Raw genomic sequence first — 21413 nt, forward strand, 5'->3', positions numbered from 1 at the left:
CTTTCAGTTTCGATCCAAAACATTCATTCATCAAATATAACTTTCCGTCATTCCTATTCAAATAAGAAACATTTCCCAATTTATATATATCAATGTAAACAATATAAATCGACACGATATATCGAGGAAAATTTATATCTATTGTATATTTACCTGTTAGCTAGACTGATTCCTATCGTTGATTTTCATTAGTCACAAGGATAAAATTGGCCACATCATGAAAAGGAACGAGGAAGGACATTAGTCCATGTTTGTTTTCCATGCTGATAAATGAGAAAAAATTGCATATACATATTTCACTTTATTTTCCCCAAAGTTCAGTCGATAAATCTTGAATAGAACGCTACCAATTTCTTACGTATGAAATATCAGGCAACCAAAAACGTGCGCGTGGTTTTCCTGCAAAGATTTGGATCAGTATTTTATTTTTATTCAATGGAAACACTTTTTATAGATTGTGGAATAGTTTGAAGTAGCCTTGAGCTAAACTAATCTGTTCGAAGTCGTGCAAATGAGCATTTCTTGATCGGTTGTTAACTTCACGAAATTCAGATAAGTTATTTCCATTTTGTATTAATATTTTCAATAGTAAAAATTCAGAATCCTCGGAGAAAACAAAATTAGCTCCCTCTGAAAATTTAACAGTTTTCATTCAAGAAATTTGTTGCTTCACCACATCAAATTTTAGTGCCTTTTCCCTTAAATTTGGTATAAAAATTTCCAAACCGCATTTATCCAAGAACTTAATAATAATAGAGTCTTTATTTTTGGCAATTTTCAGGGGCGAAGTCTAGCCAGGGCTACTCCACTCAACCCCCGACAAAATACAAATAAAGAAAAAACAAAACAAAAAAATCAATAAAAGGAAAAAAACATAAATGAACCCTATCAATATTCAACTGAAATATTTCCAAAAATGAACATAATTTACAAAAACTATAACTGGCTCAAAAACAATGTATTCTTCAATTCTCTTCTCAAAGAGTTCAAAGAAGAACCCCTACATGAAATCAGCATTTCATTATGCAACTTCACCGCATTAAAGGTGAAAGAGCGCTGAAACATGGCTGAACCAAATCGAGGCAGCATGAGCCTCTGCCCATGTCTTAAAGCAACACGGTGAACATCTCGTCTGTAGACCAACCTGGCTTTCAAATAAGGAGGAATACCCGTTCTCAAAATTCGATGTACTAAAATACTCATATGAAGCCGAAAAATATTTTCGACCCTGAGCCACGTTAACCCATTTATTCCATTACTGATCCCCCTATCGTACTTTCTCAAACCTAAAACGTAGCGGCAGCACGAATTCTGCACTTTTTGTAACCTATATCTCTCGACAGAGTCTAGACAAGGATAAAAAACTGGCAATCCATAGCTCAGCTTGGACAGCACGAGTGTTTCGCAGAGATACTTACGTGAATGGAAATCTAAAAACTGTCTCTGGCGATACAAATAACGTAGTGCCAGAAAAGAATTTCTCAACAACATCGAGACATGCTCCTTGAATCTCAGTCGACAATCGAAAAAAATTCCTAAGTTCCTGCAGCAGGAGGAGGATGGAATCTTCTCCACACCTATCTTAACGTCAACCTCAGCATGAAACGTTCTTGGAAAGAAGGGTATATAGAAACATTTTTTCACGTTAATTCTCAGATTGTTCATCCTGCAATATTGCTCAATTCTGGAGAGATCTTCATTTAACCGTTCAACAGCCATAGAAATAGAGGAGGGGAGGAAAGAAAGGTGAACCTGAGTGTCATCACAATAAAAATAAATGTCAACAAACTTAACAACTTTATACATATCAGCTATATATATAAGGAATAACAGAGGGCCAAGAATGGAACCCTGAGGAACACCCGAAGTTATCAGACAGTACTCCGAAAATGCATCACGCAATTTAACGCACTGATATCTACCAAATAGATAAGACTTAAAAAATCTCAAAGAAGATTCATCAAATCCGAAATAACCCAATTTAGCACAGAGCAACTCATGGTCCAGGGTATCGAACGCCTTTGCGAAATCTAACAAGGTAAGAAATGAAGCATGCCCACTATCCAAAGAACGCAGGATGTCATCAGCCACATTTAAAAGAAGAGTGGTAGTGCTATAACCCCTTCTGAAACCTGACTGGTGAGCAGTAAGAATTCCACTCTCGGAAACATAGTCATAAATCTGAATGAAGAGTACTTTCTCGAGAATCTTCGACATGGCTGGTAATATACTTATAGGTCTAAAATCGGACAAATCTTTAGGATCAGGAATCTTGGGTAGAGGATTCACAATAGAGCACTTCCAGACGCTCGGATAATAACCAGACTCAATGCAAACATTAATTATATGCGTAATGTGTGGCAAAACAACATCGACCGACAATTGTAGCATTCTAGCAGATATACCATCAATGCCCAATGCGTTCGAACTAAGATTTGAAATAACAGACCTTACCTCCTCCATAGTTGCAAGTCTGAAAGAAAACTCCATATTCGGATCGAATTTACTCGAACAATAATGACTAGTTGTCTGCGGGCAAACATGAGGAGGGCTGAAAACAGAACGAAAATAATCATTAAACTGCTGAGGATCAACAAAGTTTTCGGGCACCGACATCTCTGAACCAACCTGCAATGATTTAAAAGATTTCCAAAAAAATTTTGATCCATGTTTTAAATTTAAAAAATCAAGGAAACTATAAAAACAAATTATTTCATCCAACTTCAATACAATAAATATTGAATTCTGTAATGCCTTTACTTTTGTTGATATACAGGGTGATTCACCGCTATGACCTATTAGGAGTTTATGGAAAACTAATCACAATTTTGTGCTGAAAATTTGTATAGTGGGATTTGAGACAATGATCTTTCTACCTGAAATATTTTCAGATCTCTACAACTTCCACTTATATCGGAAACAGGCTACTACTTCCTTATTTCAAATGGCACACCCAGTATATTATTACATCATTATATATCTTGTTTGATGACAATTTCAGCAATATAACATTAACTCGACAAAAATTCTAATTAATTCACACTGGTGCAGCCAGTCGAATATGCTATTAGTTTCTTTCTGTGTTTTCCGGAAGTCACAGATTACTCCACACAGTTAGGAATTGCCGTTTTTCCTCATTCAAAGTTCTTCTTCGATAACTCTTGAAGTATTCATTTCAGGTATAGTTTGTTTAGTAACCCCTTCTATTTTTGTACAAAGAATCGACTGAAATAATAAAAAATTTTGAAAATCTCGGGTTTGATGAATTTCAGTTGTCCAAGTTCATGATCTTCTTATAAACACTATGTACATTTTTTATCCAAACTGCAAACAATCTCATAATACTTAGTATTTGCAGAATTGAAAATGAAAAAGGTTTTTGCGAAAAAAAATTTCTGGAGAAATATAAAAAAAAATTTCAGTCGCTGTCGCTGTTTTTTCATAAGAATCCCAGTAACTTATGAACAGTTGAGTTTTCACCCAAGGTATGGCATGTTGCTGAAATTGTCATCACAAAAGCTATCTTATGATGCAATAATATACTGGGTGTGTCATTTGAAATAAGAAAGTAGTATTATGTTTCCGGTATAACCGGACGTTGTAGAGATCTGAAAATATTGTAGGAAGAAAGATTATTGTCTCAAACACAAACATGCAATTTTTCAATATAAAATTATGATTAGTTTTCCATAAACTTCTAATAGGCCATCGCGGTGAATCACCTTATATAGATACAATTGTCAAGAATTATTTTGAAACTGACAGACAAATATGATATCTAAAAAAGGATGCCTGGCTTATATTCATCCCCCATATTGGATCATGATGATCGAAAAAATTGGATAACCCTTGAAAACCAGTTTGATCTACACCTATGTCTAATATCACTATATCAAAATTTACACCTCATATATCGAAAAACAGTATATTTCGATTTGACTGTCAACAGAAACCATCAAATCAAAACTTGTTATCTGAAGATACAAACCATAAATATTTCATCAGTAGCTGTCGATTACACGCCAAGTCGACTCTCGATAAGGTACATTTTTCAATCTGAATATCCTTGCCTTGTTATTGCATATTATAATATTGGGAAATATTTCATGCAGATTTCATGAATTCATCAGGTGAATTTTATGTTATCTGTTTGCAGGGATTAATAATGTTTATTTTACCCTTTTTATTAGTCTATAAATAATCGTATAACGGTGATTGCAAACAAAGAAACCCTCAATATCAGAGGAATAAAATGAAAAAGCTGACGTCAGAAGCTTTTGAGCGCTTGTTCAAATATAGGGTTTTCCAATGAGAGGTTTTATTTTGAATAGCACACTATCTGGGCAGCTGTCATCTTTTGATATTTGACAAGAAAAAGCCACGCCATTACTAAAATTGGATTCACGGTTTGACTTGATTTTTAAGCTACTTGACTTAATATTCAAGCTACTTAACTTGAGCTTGACTTGAAATTAACTATCGTTCAAGTGAAGTACTAGTTTGTCAATATCAAGTCAAGTATTTATTCATTAAGTACTTGACTTAATATTAAGAAACTTCTACTCGACTTGAATTTGAGTTGATTTTAAGACAAGCTCAAGTCAAGTAGCTTGAATATCAAGCCAAGCCTACTAAACAGGGAACAATACATGGTTTAACATAGCTATGAAATTGTTAAAATTCGCTACAAACATGATGAAAATTTTGCAGTCACTGTTTGTAAAACTAAAGCACTTTTCGGTAAACGTGAAGCACCTTCTCGGCCGGTAATAGTGAAACTATTGAAAAAATTTGAGCCGTTGGGGCAAGTTAGTGATGTGATGAGTCGAAACTCTGTGTGTCGCTCAAGAACAACTGAGAATATTGCTGCTGTAGCCTGTAGTCTTGACGAAAACCCAAGTTTGTCGATTCCTCGTCGATCTAGGCATTCCACAAACACATTACACCGTATTTTTCATAGAGATTTAGGTCTTAAGGCTTCTAAAGTTTAGTTAACTCATAAAGAACTCAATCCGATCGATTATCAGTAACGTCGTCTATTCGCTGATTGGATCCATGAATTGCATCAAAATTATCCTGATTTTCATCGAAAAATCATCTTCAGTGATGAGGCCCATTTTCACCTCGGAGGCTAAGTTAATAAGCAGAATTGTCGCACTTGGAGCTGGATTGTTGAAAAGCTTCTCCATCCTCAACGTGCCACTGCTTGTTGCGGTTTTTGGGATGGTGGTGTAATTGGACTTTACTTATTCGAAAATGAGGCTAGTGCAACTGTTGAGGTGAATGGATTGCGTTACCGAGCTATGATTAATGATTTTTTTATGGTCGGAATTAAAATATAATTATGTGGGCGGTGTTTTTTTTCTCAAGACATGGCTACGTGTCACACAAGCAACGAAACGATAGTAATTTTGCAAGAAAAGTTTCCTGGCCATATTATTTTTCGGAAAGGTGATCAAAATTGGCCACCAATAACTTGTGACTTAACACCTTCAGATCTGGTGAAAAACAAGGTCTATGCCAATGCTCCACAATCGATTCAAAACTTTGAAGTTGGAATTAGGAAGTTATGGAGGATATAAAATCGCAAATGTGCGAATTGGTCATGGAGAATTTCTCGAAGAGGTGCTGCAATACGTAGCCATGGCGGCCATTTAGCTAATATATCTTCCATCGTTCATGGCATACCTGCATCTTGACAATGAAATTCTTGAAATTTTTGGGTCTTCATGTTGACGAGTGTCTTGATTGTAGGAAGGGTGATTTCAAGTATGAATTCTGTGAGGTACTGGATCCGAAGCCTTAGGGATATTATGGATGAAAAGCAGTTAATTATGTTGTATAATGCCCAGGTTGAATCTGGCTGGAGATACGGTTTAGTTTTCTGGGCATCGTCTTCCAAATTTGGTGAGGTATTTGTTTCCTAAAAAAAGTAATTCGTTGTTTTGCTGGAGACAACTCGTTGTAAAAATCATTTTGAGAACTATAAGATTCTGACACTACCATGTTTGTACATTAATGAAGTTTGTGTTTTCATACATTCAATCCTGATAAATTCCTAATAAATAACCGATTTCATAGTTTTAACACAAGACATAATAGAAACCTACATGTGCCTTTTTCTAAAGGTAATACACATTTCAACTCATCTTCAATAGTTGGACAAAGAATGTAGAATAAGTTACCACAATCAATTAAAAGTTGTGGAGGACTGAATTCGTTCAGGTCCGCCTTAAGAAATTTCTTGTTAGTTGTAACATTTTATTATGTATAGGAATATTTGATGAGTTGAAATATCTGTACTTTTTCGTCGTTTAAAATTTTGCTTTATATTCAATTTTAGAATAAGTTTATTATTTTTGGTGTATTGACAAATTCTATACAAATTCTTATTTGTCTTCAAGGAAATAAAGTAAATAATAAAAATAACAAAATGACATCCGTTGATTTATCTCAAAATATTTTGAGAACGAGTATATACTCGTTTCGTCAATATCAAAATGAAAAATATTTTATTGGAAAACCCTTGACAGTACAATAAATCAATTAAACTGCAATCTGTTCGGGGAACGACCACTAAAGAATCAAGGATCCAAATCGAAATTTATCCTGATCAAGCGACATTCATCACAAATCACCAGTTAAATTCACTGTAAAAAACTCGCTTTCTATTCCCAAAAGCCATAGAACGATGAAAGCTCAATGATCTATTAAAACAAGAGTCATGTTCGACGTCACTTCCTTCAAATCACCGGAACGAGAGTACCCAAGTGAGAAACCTGCAGGCGCCTCGTTTTCTCAAAACTCACAAAGTCATGTTTGTTTGGGTCTTGGACCCCTCGAACAAATAAACATTGAACATCTTCGGGTATAATCTTGAGAAGACGAACAATCACAATCATCTCTGTTCCTTCAAGCGTGGGCTTGGGACGCTTGACCTGTCAATTAACGTTTCGAGTTGATAGCGATACCCCAATCTTTTTTTTCCGTATCGTCTTACCTGGTGTACCTAGTCCTGTAGGAAACTGATATCTATACTGGATTCTCGTGAGGTGTCTGCTCGAATCTAGTGCAAAACTTGATGTCGATGACATTAAACTCTTTTTTTTGGTAGGGGGTTTTATTACTGATATGTTTTGGTGAGGTGTTCGATCGCGTTATTTCGGTTTGGTGGGAATGTTTTTTTTGATTTTTCGTTCTTGGTTTGTTTTGAATGGAGAATTTTCGTATACAATCAATCTGATATTTCGGTTCACTCTGTGGTATGAAGGTAAAGAGAGGATTTTCCGATAAGAGGTTTGATATTACAAAAAGAAACAAATACCTATCTACATCATAACGAAAACTTTTACTTTCAATTATGATTAAGAAAAATCTTCACCTTGGAGAAATCTATGATTGAAGTTGGGGAAAATGACATATGCTCCTTCTATCTATGTTTATTACTCTGAGCTCCAAAGAAAAAATACTAAAAATAGAATCACAAGATCTCGGTGGCCAATCGTGATTACCTCTTCGAGAAATAACATGGCCGAGAAACCTTTCTTGCAAAATAGCGTTTGTTTCGTTGTTTGTGTGTCACGTAACACCGTATTGTGGAAAATCGTCGTTCACATCAATATCTTCCAATTACGGTAATGAAAAAAAATTTTTTCTAGTCCTCCTACAGAAAGTGACGAAATTTGTACATCTAGGCAACTATATAACTGCCTATATTAAGCCGGTATAACGTAATTATTAATTAATGCAATTTACTCTACCGTAAACAGAATGCACGATTAACAACCAATACGGTAGCATTTATAAAGTAAATCACCCGGCGAATAACCAATAAGATAGCACCTTTAGTAGTTGCCACGGAAACGAATTAATAACAGCCCGCGTAGCCGATAACTTTCCGACGTTTCGTAATTGTGTCGCGATTTGCCATCAGTTTTTGGATTTGCCTAAGTTTTTATGGAAATGTAAGACAATAACACACTCCTAGAATAACACAATCGCGAAATATGCTTCTTATATACAACTCTTGTTATGTAATATACTATTATCATAGCTCGGTACCGCAATCCATTCACTGAAACTATTACATTACATTATATATATATATATATATATATATATATATATATATATATATATATATTAGTCCAATTTTCGAATAAGTTAAGTCCAATCGCACCACCAGCTCAAAAACCGCACATTGAGGATGGCGAAGCTTTTCAACAATCAATCTTGGAACCCCCAAATGCTACAATTCTGCTTATTACTGTAGCCTCCGAGATGGACATGGGCCTCATCATTCAAGATGATTTTTCGATCATTATTGTGATATTATTTATGACTACATGTCGAAAACTTCTGATAAAAGGTGGTAGAAGAACATTGAGGCCACGAAGGAAACAGTTGTTGACTGCCTTTATGAGAAAACTATATTGTTGTGCAAAAATATATTAAAAAAAAAATATATATTGTCAATTGCTGTTTTCAGATTAAAGTTCTTTTTGATCCAGCGATTTCATTACCTAAGGAAAGTGACAACGAAAAACTCAAGACAGCTCTTATTAACTAAACAGTTAAAAAGAAGATGTTCAGGGATTGATTTTCTTATGAAGGTATTGGATCCGTTGTGCCAATCGACATTATGTTGAACTTGCAAAAAAAAAGACTTACTAAGTCATAGATGAGAAGCTGGACTGAAAAATGTTTATGCCAACAGTCAAGCAGATTCTCAAACAAAAATCTGATGATCAAGATGATGTAATATTTCAAAGATGAAAAGATATCATGCCTTGGATGGCCAGAAAACTCACCGGATCTGAATCCGATTGGAAATTTGGGGCCAATCGTAAAAATTAAACTACATAAAATAGATTGCACAACAAACACCAAACTCATTGAGGTTCAAGAAGTTATAAAAGCCAAGGGAGGATATAGTAAAACAATTTGAATTGTATTACTTTTACCGTTTTAACGTTTTCATTTATGTGTAACCAATGAATTTTTTTTTCCTTCAAACTATCTATTGTGTTCACATTTAGTCGACATACGGTAATGTCGACTTCCAGTGTCGCCAGCTGTGGGATAGAATAAGTGAGCAATGAACAAAGTCGTTTCATTCAATCGAACATCACGTAAAGCAGCCCATAGACGTACAATAATATTGTACAGGGTGTGCAAATTTCGATGTCTACAACTTATTGAATCAGAATAAATAAATACCCCATTCTTGTTCTTTTTTCCTGAGAAACCAACAAGAATATTATTAATTTTTGGTTCTTTTGTTATCTAGTTATAAGCGAGAAATAATCGAAAAAAATCTATATCTCCGCTAATACTGATGATAGAGCTCTGAAATATAAACATTATACAGAATCCAGTGAAGTGATCGTCTTTTTAGCAGGATTTTTAATTACGCAGCTACGACCCAAAGTTTGGTTTATTTTTAATGAGAACACTAGATTTCTGTGCCATTTTCTGAAAGCTTAATTTTTACTGATTTCTACTACTCCTCAGTGGGTATTGAAAGAAAAGGGGATAAATTTTCTTCACTTTCGAGAAAAAACCAATTTCTACTATGAGAGTTTCGATAAAGACTCGTAGCATCAAAACAAAGGATGACCAGCGTCGGTCCCGCTAATCGTTTTAATTAATTAGAGGCAAATAAATAGTACGGACTTAATTGGGCAGCCCTCGAACGCTGAAGGTGCAAGTCTGGGGATACATTCATTAATCTGATTTGACAGGCCAGTGTCGAGTACACGGTGCGATGGTAATTATAAATGACGGACGCCGGCATGACACGGGTCCCCGGCTTGGAAAACGCAAAACCAAAACTGATTTTAATTGGTGATGCTAGCCTTCATACGACCACGTGCAGGAAGATGGGATTGTTTGCCTTCGACGATGACCATCTTCGATTTTGATTTATTATTATGTTATTTTCCGTAATATCGGAATTTATTTATTTATTTATTTATTTAACATAAACAGGAATAACCTAATCACAAGGATTCGCCAAAAAAAAGAAGAAATGTACAATTGAGAACACTCAAATATCAAAAATATCACAAAAAATAAACAATTCAGTAATTTGGTAAAAAATAATTGTGAACACTTACTACTTCCTACAGTTTCTAATAATTTAATTTAAATTAATTTTAAAAATTTAATTGTCGTAAATTATTAAAAACTGTGGAAAGTAGTAAGTGTTTACAATTATTTTTTACCAAATCAATATGATTTCCAACCAAGTAAGGACTGAATCAATTAAATAATTCAGTAATTTCTACATAGATACAAATATAATTTTTCCCTAAAAGCAACTTCATAATTGTTGAAAATGTCAATAAAAAAAATGTGCCAGTTATATAAAACCGCATGATTCTCAAAAAAGTGGAGTTATAAAACAACGACGTTCGCGCTCTTGGGACATAAAACAGTTCTCTATGACGTCCGGTGAAAGCACGAGTGTTTAAATAAATTTCACTAATCAGGGAAAAATCGAAGTGACCATTCATTATTCAATATAACAAATTTTGGAGTGAAGCTAATCCTCAAGTGTATGTCGAAACACCGTTACATCCAGAAAAACTGACTGTTTGGTGCGCTTTATGGGCTGGTGGAATCATTGGTCCGTACTTCTTCAAACACGATGATGGCCAGAACGTTACAGTCAATGGTGATCGGTATAGAGACATGATTACTAACTTTTTCATTCCTGAATTGAAGAATCATGATGTCCAGGAGCTGTGGTTCCAACAAGACGGCGCAACATGTCACACAGCTCGTGCCACAATCGATTTATTGAAAGGCACGTTTGGTGACCGCCTAATTTTACGTTTTGGACCTGTGAATTGGCCTCTAAGATCTTGTGATTTAACACCGCTAGACTACTTTGTGTGGGGCTATGTAAAGTCATTGGTCTATGCGGATAAGCCACAAACCCTTGACCATTTGGAAGAAAACATTCGACGTGTTATTGCCGATATACGGCCACAAATGTTGCAAAAAGTCATCGAAAATTGGACGTCCAGATTGGACTACATCCGAGCCAGCCGTGGCGGTCATATGCCAGAAATCATATTCAAAACATAATGCCAGAAGATTATCTTGCGGATAAATAAAATTCATGTCAATCGAATAACCATCGTTGTTTTATTGCAATTTAAAGTTCTATAGCTCTAAAAAAACACCATATAAGACGCTAGTGAACTTCCTTTGTACTCTTTCGATCCGATTAATATATTTGTGATAAAAGGGATTCCAAATTGGGGTTACATATTCAACTATACTGCGAACAAGCCAAAAGTAAAGAATCTTCAGCGAAACCGAGCATTCTGAAAGCTCTGGAAACAACATCATCTATGTGGTGTTCAAATGATAACTTCGAATCCAGATATATTCCCGCGAAAGTGGCAAGGAAGTAATGCTTTGAGGTAATAATAGCCATTATTAAAAAATTCAGGAAAGAAATGGCTTAATGTGCTTAGAGCTTTGTAGTGTTTATTCATTCATGCACCCACTGACGACCAGAGAAATGTTAGTGTTAGGTGATCAGTGGGACAACGCTCAGATGAAGATATCTCTGAAGATACCTGTAGGAAATCTGTGTGAGATGGGAATTAAGTTCGGATTTCTCGAAAATTTGGAGAAATATCAAATGGCTCTAACTTTCGAAACTGACAACCGATTTTTGTGATTTTTGATAGGATTGGCTTAATAGTTATTTATTGTACAAGACTAGGGATTCATGGCTTGCCTTGATTTTCAAGCGACTTGGCTTGAGCTTGACTTCATTTCGAGTCAAGCTCAAGTCAATAAGTCAAGTAGTAGTTTTTCAATCTCAAGTCAAGTCAAGTATTTATTTATCAAGTACTTGAATCATATCAAGCTACTTGATTTTCAGCAGTTTTATTGTGTAGTGTCACATCAATAAAAAAATGATGAAATGAGAAAAAACCTTGCAAACAACACTTTTGTTTATTAACTTTTTGTATAAAAGAGCAGAAGATATTACCTTTTTTGAAATAGAAACATAAATTAAATCACTATAAATCATAACAAAATAAAAAATAACAAGAAAATAAAATTTTTTAATATTGAGAAACCTCCAGGCTTTATTAGATTTCATAATTTTCCATCCAGGATCTAAGACACATGAGGCATCTTATAGATTTGTCGCCTAACCTATTGCGGGTTTTTGTAACTGTAAGAGCAACTCTGGAAAATTGTCTTTCTACAGGAGCTGAATATGCGGCGTTGATAAAAAATCCTTGGCCATGTTTGGAAAGATATTTCTGAACCTACCAGAATCTACCAATAGATTTGATAGAAATGTAAGAAAACTACTATTAAGTCACACTGGCGAATGCTTCAGTTTCACGGACTCGAGGAATCCCCTTATTTTGTCTGAGTGCGCACGATATTGCAGAAATATATGCCGTGCGACGCGTCCATAACAAGCTCAAGTAATATCATGTAGCTTGATATCAAGTCAAGCAATAAATATCTAGAATCAAATCAGTCAGCTCAAGTAGGTATGTAGATTACGAGTTCGTTTCTCAAGAAGGGGGAATGAAGATGAGGACTCCGTAAACAAATTATACACCCTAGCAACATATGTTCCAGTTGCAACGTTCAAAAAGTTGCGAACAGAGAATGTTGATGCTGGTACCGAATAAATGTTGATATAATTTTTCAGGAGCTTGATTTTCAAGTCAAATAGTCAAGTCAAGCTATACTTGGCTTGATGAATTCCTAATACACATTGTTGCTATTATAACTCTTTCAAATTTTATAATTTCTATTGGAAAACATGGAAAGCCGTTTATTAGGTTTAAACGCCAGTGCAAAGGCACTTTATTCGAGATAATTGATTAAAATGAAAAAAGATACACTTACATGGATGATGTAAGTGACGATAGACCAATACAAATAATTATTTGAACTGAAAGCTTCAAGATAATCCTCCTATAATTCACCTCACACCCCCATAATTCAACAAAAAGCCTACAAAGAAAAACTTCACTCCCTTCAATTTTTCAAGAGCAATGGCAAATATTGGCGGTTTTGAATTTCAATTTAACTAATGGCGAAAGTTCTTTCAGTATCAGAAAGAAGTTGGTCTGATTGTTTCATTCAATTTCTCGAAGTATTAGAGAAAAGTTCTTGGACACTCCCTCCCTACAAGTCTACCAACAAGATGAATCGGGCCGAAGATCCAATTAGCCGAGTGTGAGCTAGAATCTGACAATGAGCTAATAACAACTGCAATCTGTCTTCGTTTATTATTTGCAATTCGTTCTGCCTCACTTTTCCAAGCTGCCTTATTCGGACTTAATTTGTATTGTGTGAGGATTAGGTGAAGCCATTTTTCGAAAGTCGATTCACGCAAAAATTAACTAGATAATCATGCGTCAAACTGTTTTTGAGTAGCAGCTTAGTTGCTCGAAACTGATTATACACTTTCATCTACTCCTATTGAATTATATATTCATTATTCTGAAAACGATTAATTCAGATAGTGAAGATAAAATATTATATAGGTATACATTTCCAAAAGACAAACAGCTAATGTTACCATACAGAATTACTTGCCCGAAAAAAATATGAAGGAGTTTAAAAACATTTTCAAGATTGGGGTAGCAGTGAGATCATTAAGTCATCGTTTACAGGGAATGTTTTTTGGTATATTTTAATGCATTTTTATAGGCAACTATTAAGGTTTTTCAATAAAATTCTATGTCTGTACTCAGCAATGGATTCGAGCTAGCCGAAGCTAGTTCGATTGTGATTGGTGATACTAAGTTTCCATCTCTCTTGTACTCGGGATCGAGCACATATGTTTAATTCCCGTTCCTTCTGTCTATATTCTAAGTCTGTATTTTTTTCTTAGTATTTATTGATATAGTCGTAGATAAAGTATAGTATTCAACTTGCGGTAATAGTCATAACTCACTTGATGAATTATCTGCAATCTTCATCTGCGTGAGTTATGACCTACATTACCGCTCGTTGAATAATATACTATTATTTGACCATCATATACCTCCTTCTTGCTGGAGATTAGGATCTGTGAATTATTGAGGCACAATATCGAGGAATGAAATTCTCATAAATTCATTTAGTTATCCAAACATCGAATTTCTTTTTATGTTTTCCGGAAGTCACAGACCACTCCATACAGTAAGGAATTGCGGTTTTTCCTTATTCAAAGTTTTTCCTCGATAACTTTTGAAGTGTTCATTTTAGGTATAAAGTTTGCTGAAGTAGCCCCCACTATTTTTGTACGTAGAATCTACTGAAATGTAAAAAAAATACGTTCTAGTTTGAAAATCTGGAGTTTTGATGAATTTGAGTTGTCCAAGTTCATGATCTTCTTATAAACATCCTGTACATTTTTGATCCAAACTGCAAATAGTATCATAATACTACGTATAAATTTGAATCCCCGTCGCCAACATTTTTTTTATAAGAATCCCATTAACTAATGAACCGTTGAGTTTTTACCCAAAGTATGCCATGTTGCCGAAATTGTCGTCAAAAAAGCAATTATTTACTGGGTGTGCCATTTTAAATAAAGAAGTAGTAGTTTATTTCCAGTATAACCGATAGTTGTAGAGATCTGAAAATGTTTTAGGGAGAAGGATCATTGTCTCAAATTTTCAGCACAAAATTGTGATCAGTTTTCTCCTCCTAATAGGACATCGCGGTGAATCACTCTATATTATCCACATTGAATTTTTTTTTCTCAAAAACTCATATGACCACCTACGTCCTCTTAACTTTTTACCGCATAAATGTTCATTTTGCTATGGAAAAATTAATTTGCGAAGAACTTGATCTCTGGTTGAACGTAAAAATTCTCAAAAAAATCTCTACTCAAAATTTTGAAGTTCATTTCGAAAAAACTGGTTTGTGCCTCATATGGTACATCATGCAACAAGAAACAATATAGCTGGTTTGTTTGGATGCTGTTGTACTGAGTATAAGTTGGTCTGTTCAGTTATATAGGTACTCGATGAGACTTTCAGGAAAGAGAAACTTGAAAAATTGACCAAGAGTTTCTAATTCTAAAATTGAGGGAGGCAGATCTTCATGGCCACTAAAATTTATATCTACTTCAGATTTTCTCAGATTACCATTACCATTCATTTTTCGAAGACTAAATATTTTTTTTGGTTTCTTTTTTATGGAGTTCTGTTTGTAGAATAGAGAGAGGAATTTCATCATCTAAAGAGTCTGTTGAAGGAATGATAATGTCCTCACCATAATTTTTGACAACTTCAGGCTCTTCAAGTTCATCAGATTCCGATGGGAGTATAACCTCTGGATGTGTGTCACCCTCATCCGATAAATCAGATTCTTCACTGTCAAAATAAGCAATCCTTACGGCGTTCATTTTTCCATAAATCAGCTTTGGTTCCATATCTAGGAAAAATATGCATTATTTCAGATTCTAACACTGCATGATGTTCCATATATGAGACAATCTGTTTTGGTTTATTTTCTATGATTTTTTGATGATCAAAATGATTGAAACTTACCTGAACAGGTTCTTGAAATCACTAGTAGGACCTAAATATTTTTTACCGCCGTGAAAAGCACTTTTCAGCGATAATAAACCAGCACGGATATAATCGAAATATCACACGAACAAGATTCGACAAGAATGGACAAATAAACGCCTATTGGAAGAAATCTGCTTAGTGCAGCGTCTCTGCGAGTATGAATGTGTCAGATATGAGCCGCTCTTTGCAGTTACGGAAAGATTCAGCTGAATTTAAAAAAAAATCTGTTCGTGCCATATATGGCACACGATGCGGTAAAGGGTTAACAAATATTCGCCCAATATCTCTAAATTCTGGACCCCTGATCCACCCAAAAAAACTCAAACCAGAAACCACCCATCACAAATCGTAACGAACACATCGCATCGCAGAACAGTTCGAATTCGTTCCCAACTTTTCCGAATTCCATTATCAGGGTTGAAGGATCGACTCCAGCGTTTCGAACAAAACAAATTTCGTACTCACCTTCCTTAACTTATAATGGAATAATAAAGCTACTGGTACAGTAGATAAAAGCTGCAGAAATATGCGAATATGAATATGTCGGGCTGTCAGACCGTGAAGATTGATCGTTTTCAGCCTCTGTGGAGTTGTGTCGTGTCAGGGGAAGCTAAGCAACGATAAAGCATGAAAATATTCAACACGGAACAATTCAATCTTCCTGCGGCTGTTGGAAAAACATCGCCCTCTAGTTCGAATTGGAGGAAACGGTTGGCGTGGTGATGTATTTGGGGTGGGGGTAAATATTTTCATCTACAACTGTCACATAATGATAAAGATTTGACAGTCATCTAAATGTCATAATAACCTTCATTACCGCTCTAGTTGGGATTCATCAAGCCTGAGATGTCTAAAAACATGGTGTATGCACTCGTCAATTTTTGAATGCAATGACATTCGACCAAATTGACAATATTAATTTTATTTCGTGGCGGCGCCGCAATGTCATACTTGCCATTTCGATCTTTTTTCCATTGATTTTGGTTCAAATTTGATTGATGTATCAAGAATCAGATCAACAGATGGACTCCAAGGATTAGTTTCCCCTGTAAAATAAACGTTTGTGATATGTACCTTATTAACTTCCCGTTAAAAGAAAAATGTACAGAATTTCATTGTGGCGAAAGGAAATATAAAATCCACTAATGACAGGAAAAATACGAGAGCACTAAAGGTTTTCAAATTTTTTTTTTTATGTGAGGCCCTAATCTAAGAACCAAAGACAAAGGTAACTGAATGTACAAAAGTGCAAGGAATGATCATCTTGCGATTATTTGTATTTCCTAGGAATTTAGGAAGAAAACAGTGAAAAGTCATCTCCATTTGGTACATCGGCAGTGAAATATTTACAAATGTTTATCAGAATAAATTCGAATATTTCAAATAACATGAATCTGTCATAATTTATTAAAAGCGCTACCTACAGTTGACTTAACGAAGCTTAACTAATATTCTCAAAATTTGCAAAACAAAATCTAATCAGTGCATTCACAAGGTTTTTAGACATCTTCATAATGATAAAGATTTGACAGTTATCTTAATGTCATAATAACCTTCATTACCGCTCTAGTAGGGATTCAACAAACCCAGAAGCTTGACATTTTAACCTACTGCTTGACTTAAAAATCAAGCTCGTTACATACTTGAGCTTGACTTGATTTTAGATATTTATTGCTTGACTTGATATCAAGCTACATGATATTACTTGAGCTTGATATGCACGCATCGCATCGCATATATTTCTGCAATCTCTGCGCGCTTAGACTAAATTAAAAGATTCTTCAAGCGCCGAGACTGAAGCATTCGCCAGTGTGACTTTATTAGTAGTTTTCTCACATTTCTATGAAATTTATTGGTAGATTTTTGAAGTTTCAGAAATATCTTTCCAAACTTGGCCAAAATGGCCAAGGGGGTTTTATCAACGCCAGCATCTTCAGCTCCTGTTGAAAGATAATTTTCCAGAGCTGCTCTTACAGCAGCAATAGGTTAGGCAACAAATCTATAAGATGCCTCATGTGTCTTAGATCCTGGATGGAAAATTATGAAATCAAACAAAGCCTGGAGGTTTCTCAATATCAAGAAACTTAATTTTTTTATTATTTCTTATATTGTTATGATTTATAATGATTCAATTTTATTTCTATTTCGAAAAAGTTGATATTTTCGATTCTTTTATACAATAGGTTTAATGAATAAAAGTTTTTTTTGCAAGGTTCCTTACCATTTGATCATTTTTTATTGATATGACACTACACAATAAAACTGCTGAAAATCAAGTAGCTTGATATGATTCAAGTACTCGATAAATGACTGACTTGACTTGACTTGAGATTGAAAAACTACTTGACTTGGGCTCAACATGAAATCGAGCCAAGCTCAAGCCAAGTAGCTTGAAAATCAAGCAGAGCCGTGAATCCCTAGTTGGGTATGTGAACGCCCATTGTGGATGTTGTTGGCATCTTTAGATGTTGATATCTATCCTGCAATACTGTTAGAAAGCCATCTTTGTGAGTATTAAGAATTATTCTAGCCGTTCGTATCCTATTTTTAATAGAAGTTTCAAGGAAGCCTTCAACACTCGAATTAGATTTCCAGCCACCATGTGTTTCACGGTTAAAAGATCAGTTCCAGAATCGGCCAAGAGAGAGGTTGAAGACCACTGAAAACAGTGCAGTATAATCCTATTGAATAATAAGGCAAATGGAGATAGTCTTGGAACAACTACCTACGGTATTTATACTAATAGATTGAACGATGCATTTCCCTGCTCAATATCCAATAAAGGATCTTATTTCATATCTTTTTATCTTATTTTAACATATTTTACTGAACAAGATTCAAACCCAGATGTTACAAGAAATTCTCTACACAACTTCGTCTTGGTAGTTGGGATTATGACAAGCATATTCTTAGTCTCTCAATTTTTTAATAGAATATTTGTGGTTTCTTTCCGTCTGCATGATTCCTCTAAGCCAATAATCAAAATAACCCGAAATTCTCATTGCATATATCTGCAGATTCCAACAAGAAAATACGATCAACTTAACATAATTCTTGATATTATGGGAATTCTCCCTAGTCCAAATAAATGTTGTCAACATTGAATAATAAAACCTTCTAAGTTTTGCAGAATTCCTTCAAATATAGAAACCTACTATCTTGGCAGCATGTAGTGTACTAAAATGACACGATCAGATCCTTATAGGGTGATACGTCTTCATTCTCACCAGTTGTGCGAATGCGAAAATAAAAGCTTCGATTAATTTTCTCTCGGCTTATTATTTTTACGTCAAACCGTCCGTCACAACACGCCCGTAATCTGATGCAATTGTTTCGTGCCTGTAATCTGCAAAGGCCACGCGGACTGCTTGACCAGCTGTCGGATTGACTTCTGTTTGCCCGTTTTGACCGACTAGTTTTATCGGAAAGGGTGCATTTCGTTCCCTGCAGAGGGTTACGTAGTGTTGGAGAACTGAAGACAGAGGCGTGTCGAGATTTGAGGTTATAATGAAAATTTCACATTATGCCTTTTTATTTTTTTTTATTTTGAAAGAAAAAATTATTGAAAATGAGGATATTGCACCTTTGGAGGGAATATTATCTTGCACCCTTGAAGAAAAGATAATCTAACAACAACTGATCAAGTAAATATCAACATTGAACGAACTACACTGCGCAAAAAAATTAACGCACATTATGGAAATCTCAAATTTATTCTATAACTGAAGGTGTTCTCAATGATAATTATTTTTATCAGAATTATGCATGCATATGTTATCCACTTTCAACGTTTTTCTTCAATACAGATGTTTTTTCCCAGCTGGAAATAAAAAAGATGAGATTATCAGATTTTGAATGTATTGGTTCCATTCTGAAATCAGTTGTTCTCGATCAATTCTAGTGATCAATAGTTTTTCTTTCGTCTGATTTTCTACACTCGATCCCTATGCAACGCGAAACACGCAATTTGACCCAAGAGGAATGTGCCCAAGCGGTAGTTTTGCGAGAAGAAGGGTGGACATACACAAGAATTGCAGAAAGGTTTGGAGTTTCCCATAAAAGTGTGTCCAGAATGTTGCAGTGATTCAGGGAGACAGGTATGAATGTCCGAAGACCAGGACAGGGTAGACCACGGGTAACAACTGCCATTCAAGAACGTTACTTGAGAGTTTTTTCGTTGAGACAACGGTTTACAACCGCTCGCCTCCTTCAAAATCAGCTTGAGCTAACTCATGGGGTGCAAATTAGCACTCAGACAATAAGAAATCGCCTCAGAGAATATGATTTAAGGCCTCGTGTCGCGGCAAGAGGCCCAGCTCTTACCCCAGCCCATCGAAGGGCGCGTTTGGATTTTGCGAGAGAGCATATCCATTGGGAAGAGGCTGATTGGGAAAGAGTTCTTTTCACAGATGAGTCTAGATTCTGCCTCTACCATTGTGATCGACGTTCCCTTGTATATAGACGTCCACATGAAAGATATGCTCAGTGCAATTTCCTGAATACTACTGGTTTCGAGGGAGGATCGATTATAGTATGGGGTGGAATATCTTTGACTGCTCGCACAAACCTAGTGGTCGTTGATAATGGAGCTATGAATGCTGATAGGTAAACAAGGAACATTCTTGAAGAGCATGTAGTGCCATTTGCCCCATACATTAGTGAAAATTTCATTTTTATGGACGATAATGCCCGACCCCATCGTGCGTACATCGTTCAGGAGTACCTTGAAGAGGTTGAAGTCTCTCGAATGGAATGGCCAGCAAGAAGTCCAGATCTCAATCCGATTGAGCAGGTTTGGGACAACCTCAATAGAATGCTGAGAAGTTCAGAAAATCATCCAGCTACTCTTAATGACTTAGTAATCCAACTCAAAGAAATCTGGGAAGGATTAGATCAGAACATTTTAAGATCACTCATTTTGAGTATGAACCGTCTTTGCCGAGCTGTAATTAACGCAAGGGGTGGAAATACCAAGTATTAAATCACTTATCAGCATTCCAGTATTTTGAAAATTGTTTATTTCTCTTCTTTCACATAAGATTCGGTGAAATCCTGAATTTTTCTTCCATTTAATGTGTCTTGTTTCGTTCAAAACCTTCCCGAGAGAACATAAAAATAAGTTATAAAGTCAATGTAGAGTTAACTTTCATTGAAATTCAGATTTTCAGAATGTGCGTTAATTTTTTGCGCAATGTATCACTACTATTGATAAAATACAGTCGAATATACCATAAACAGTGATGAAAAAATGGTTTGGCAGAATGCAATATTTATTGAGAAGTCATGGTGTTCATATAAACGTCTATCGTCATCTTAATCTGAGATCTCACTTGATTAGCCTTATACAATTCCACATGTTTGTTTCCGGAAAAAAATAAAACAAAAACTTTGCAAATCATCAAACCTTAGACTGATAGTATGTCTATAATTTAAACCTAACCAAATTATCTACCTCAACCTTTCAGGAACTAATCATCATATCATTTCACATGAGTGTGTCTTGGCTTATCTCATCGGAAACGTCAGTAATAGAAACAATTAGACTGTAAATGCAAAGTACCACATACATGATTCTCGGATAGTCATCAGACCAACTTGACAGGAATGAACTGACACTACGAGATCAGCTTCCGTTCGATTTATCTGGAACCCCCACTGTCTGAACTTGTAAGAGGTTTTGATAAATGTTTCACCTACTACAAATCCGCTATTTGATTCTCAAGGATGTAGAACCGGATTATTTACTTTTTCCAGTTTGGTTGAACAGATTTTCGCAAATTATTCTGTCCATTCTTTTGAAAGGTACTTATAGTTTCAAAAAAATGTGAAAAGCATTAACGTTAG

General features: G+C 35.2%; 1 protein-coding gene across 1 annotated transcript in view; it reads left to right on the forward strand.

Moving 5' to 3' along the window:
• The window catches only part of LOC123685271 (homeotic protein labial), a 36956-nt gene that overhangs the window by 12653 nt on the left and 2890 nt on the right, over positions 1-21413 (forward strand). The gene's annotated exons all lie outside the window — the stretch shown is intronic.

Source organism: Harmonia axyridis, chromosome 1, assembly GCF_914767665.1.
Source record: "Harmonia axyridis chromosome 1, icHarAxyr1.1, whole genome shotgun sequence".
NCBI classification, from domain to species: Eukaryota; Metazoa; Arthropoda; class Insecta; order Coleoptera; family Coccinellidae; genus Harmonia; species Harmonia axyridis.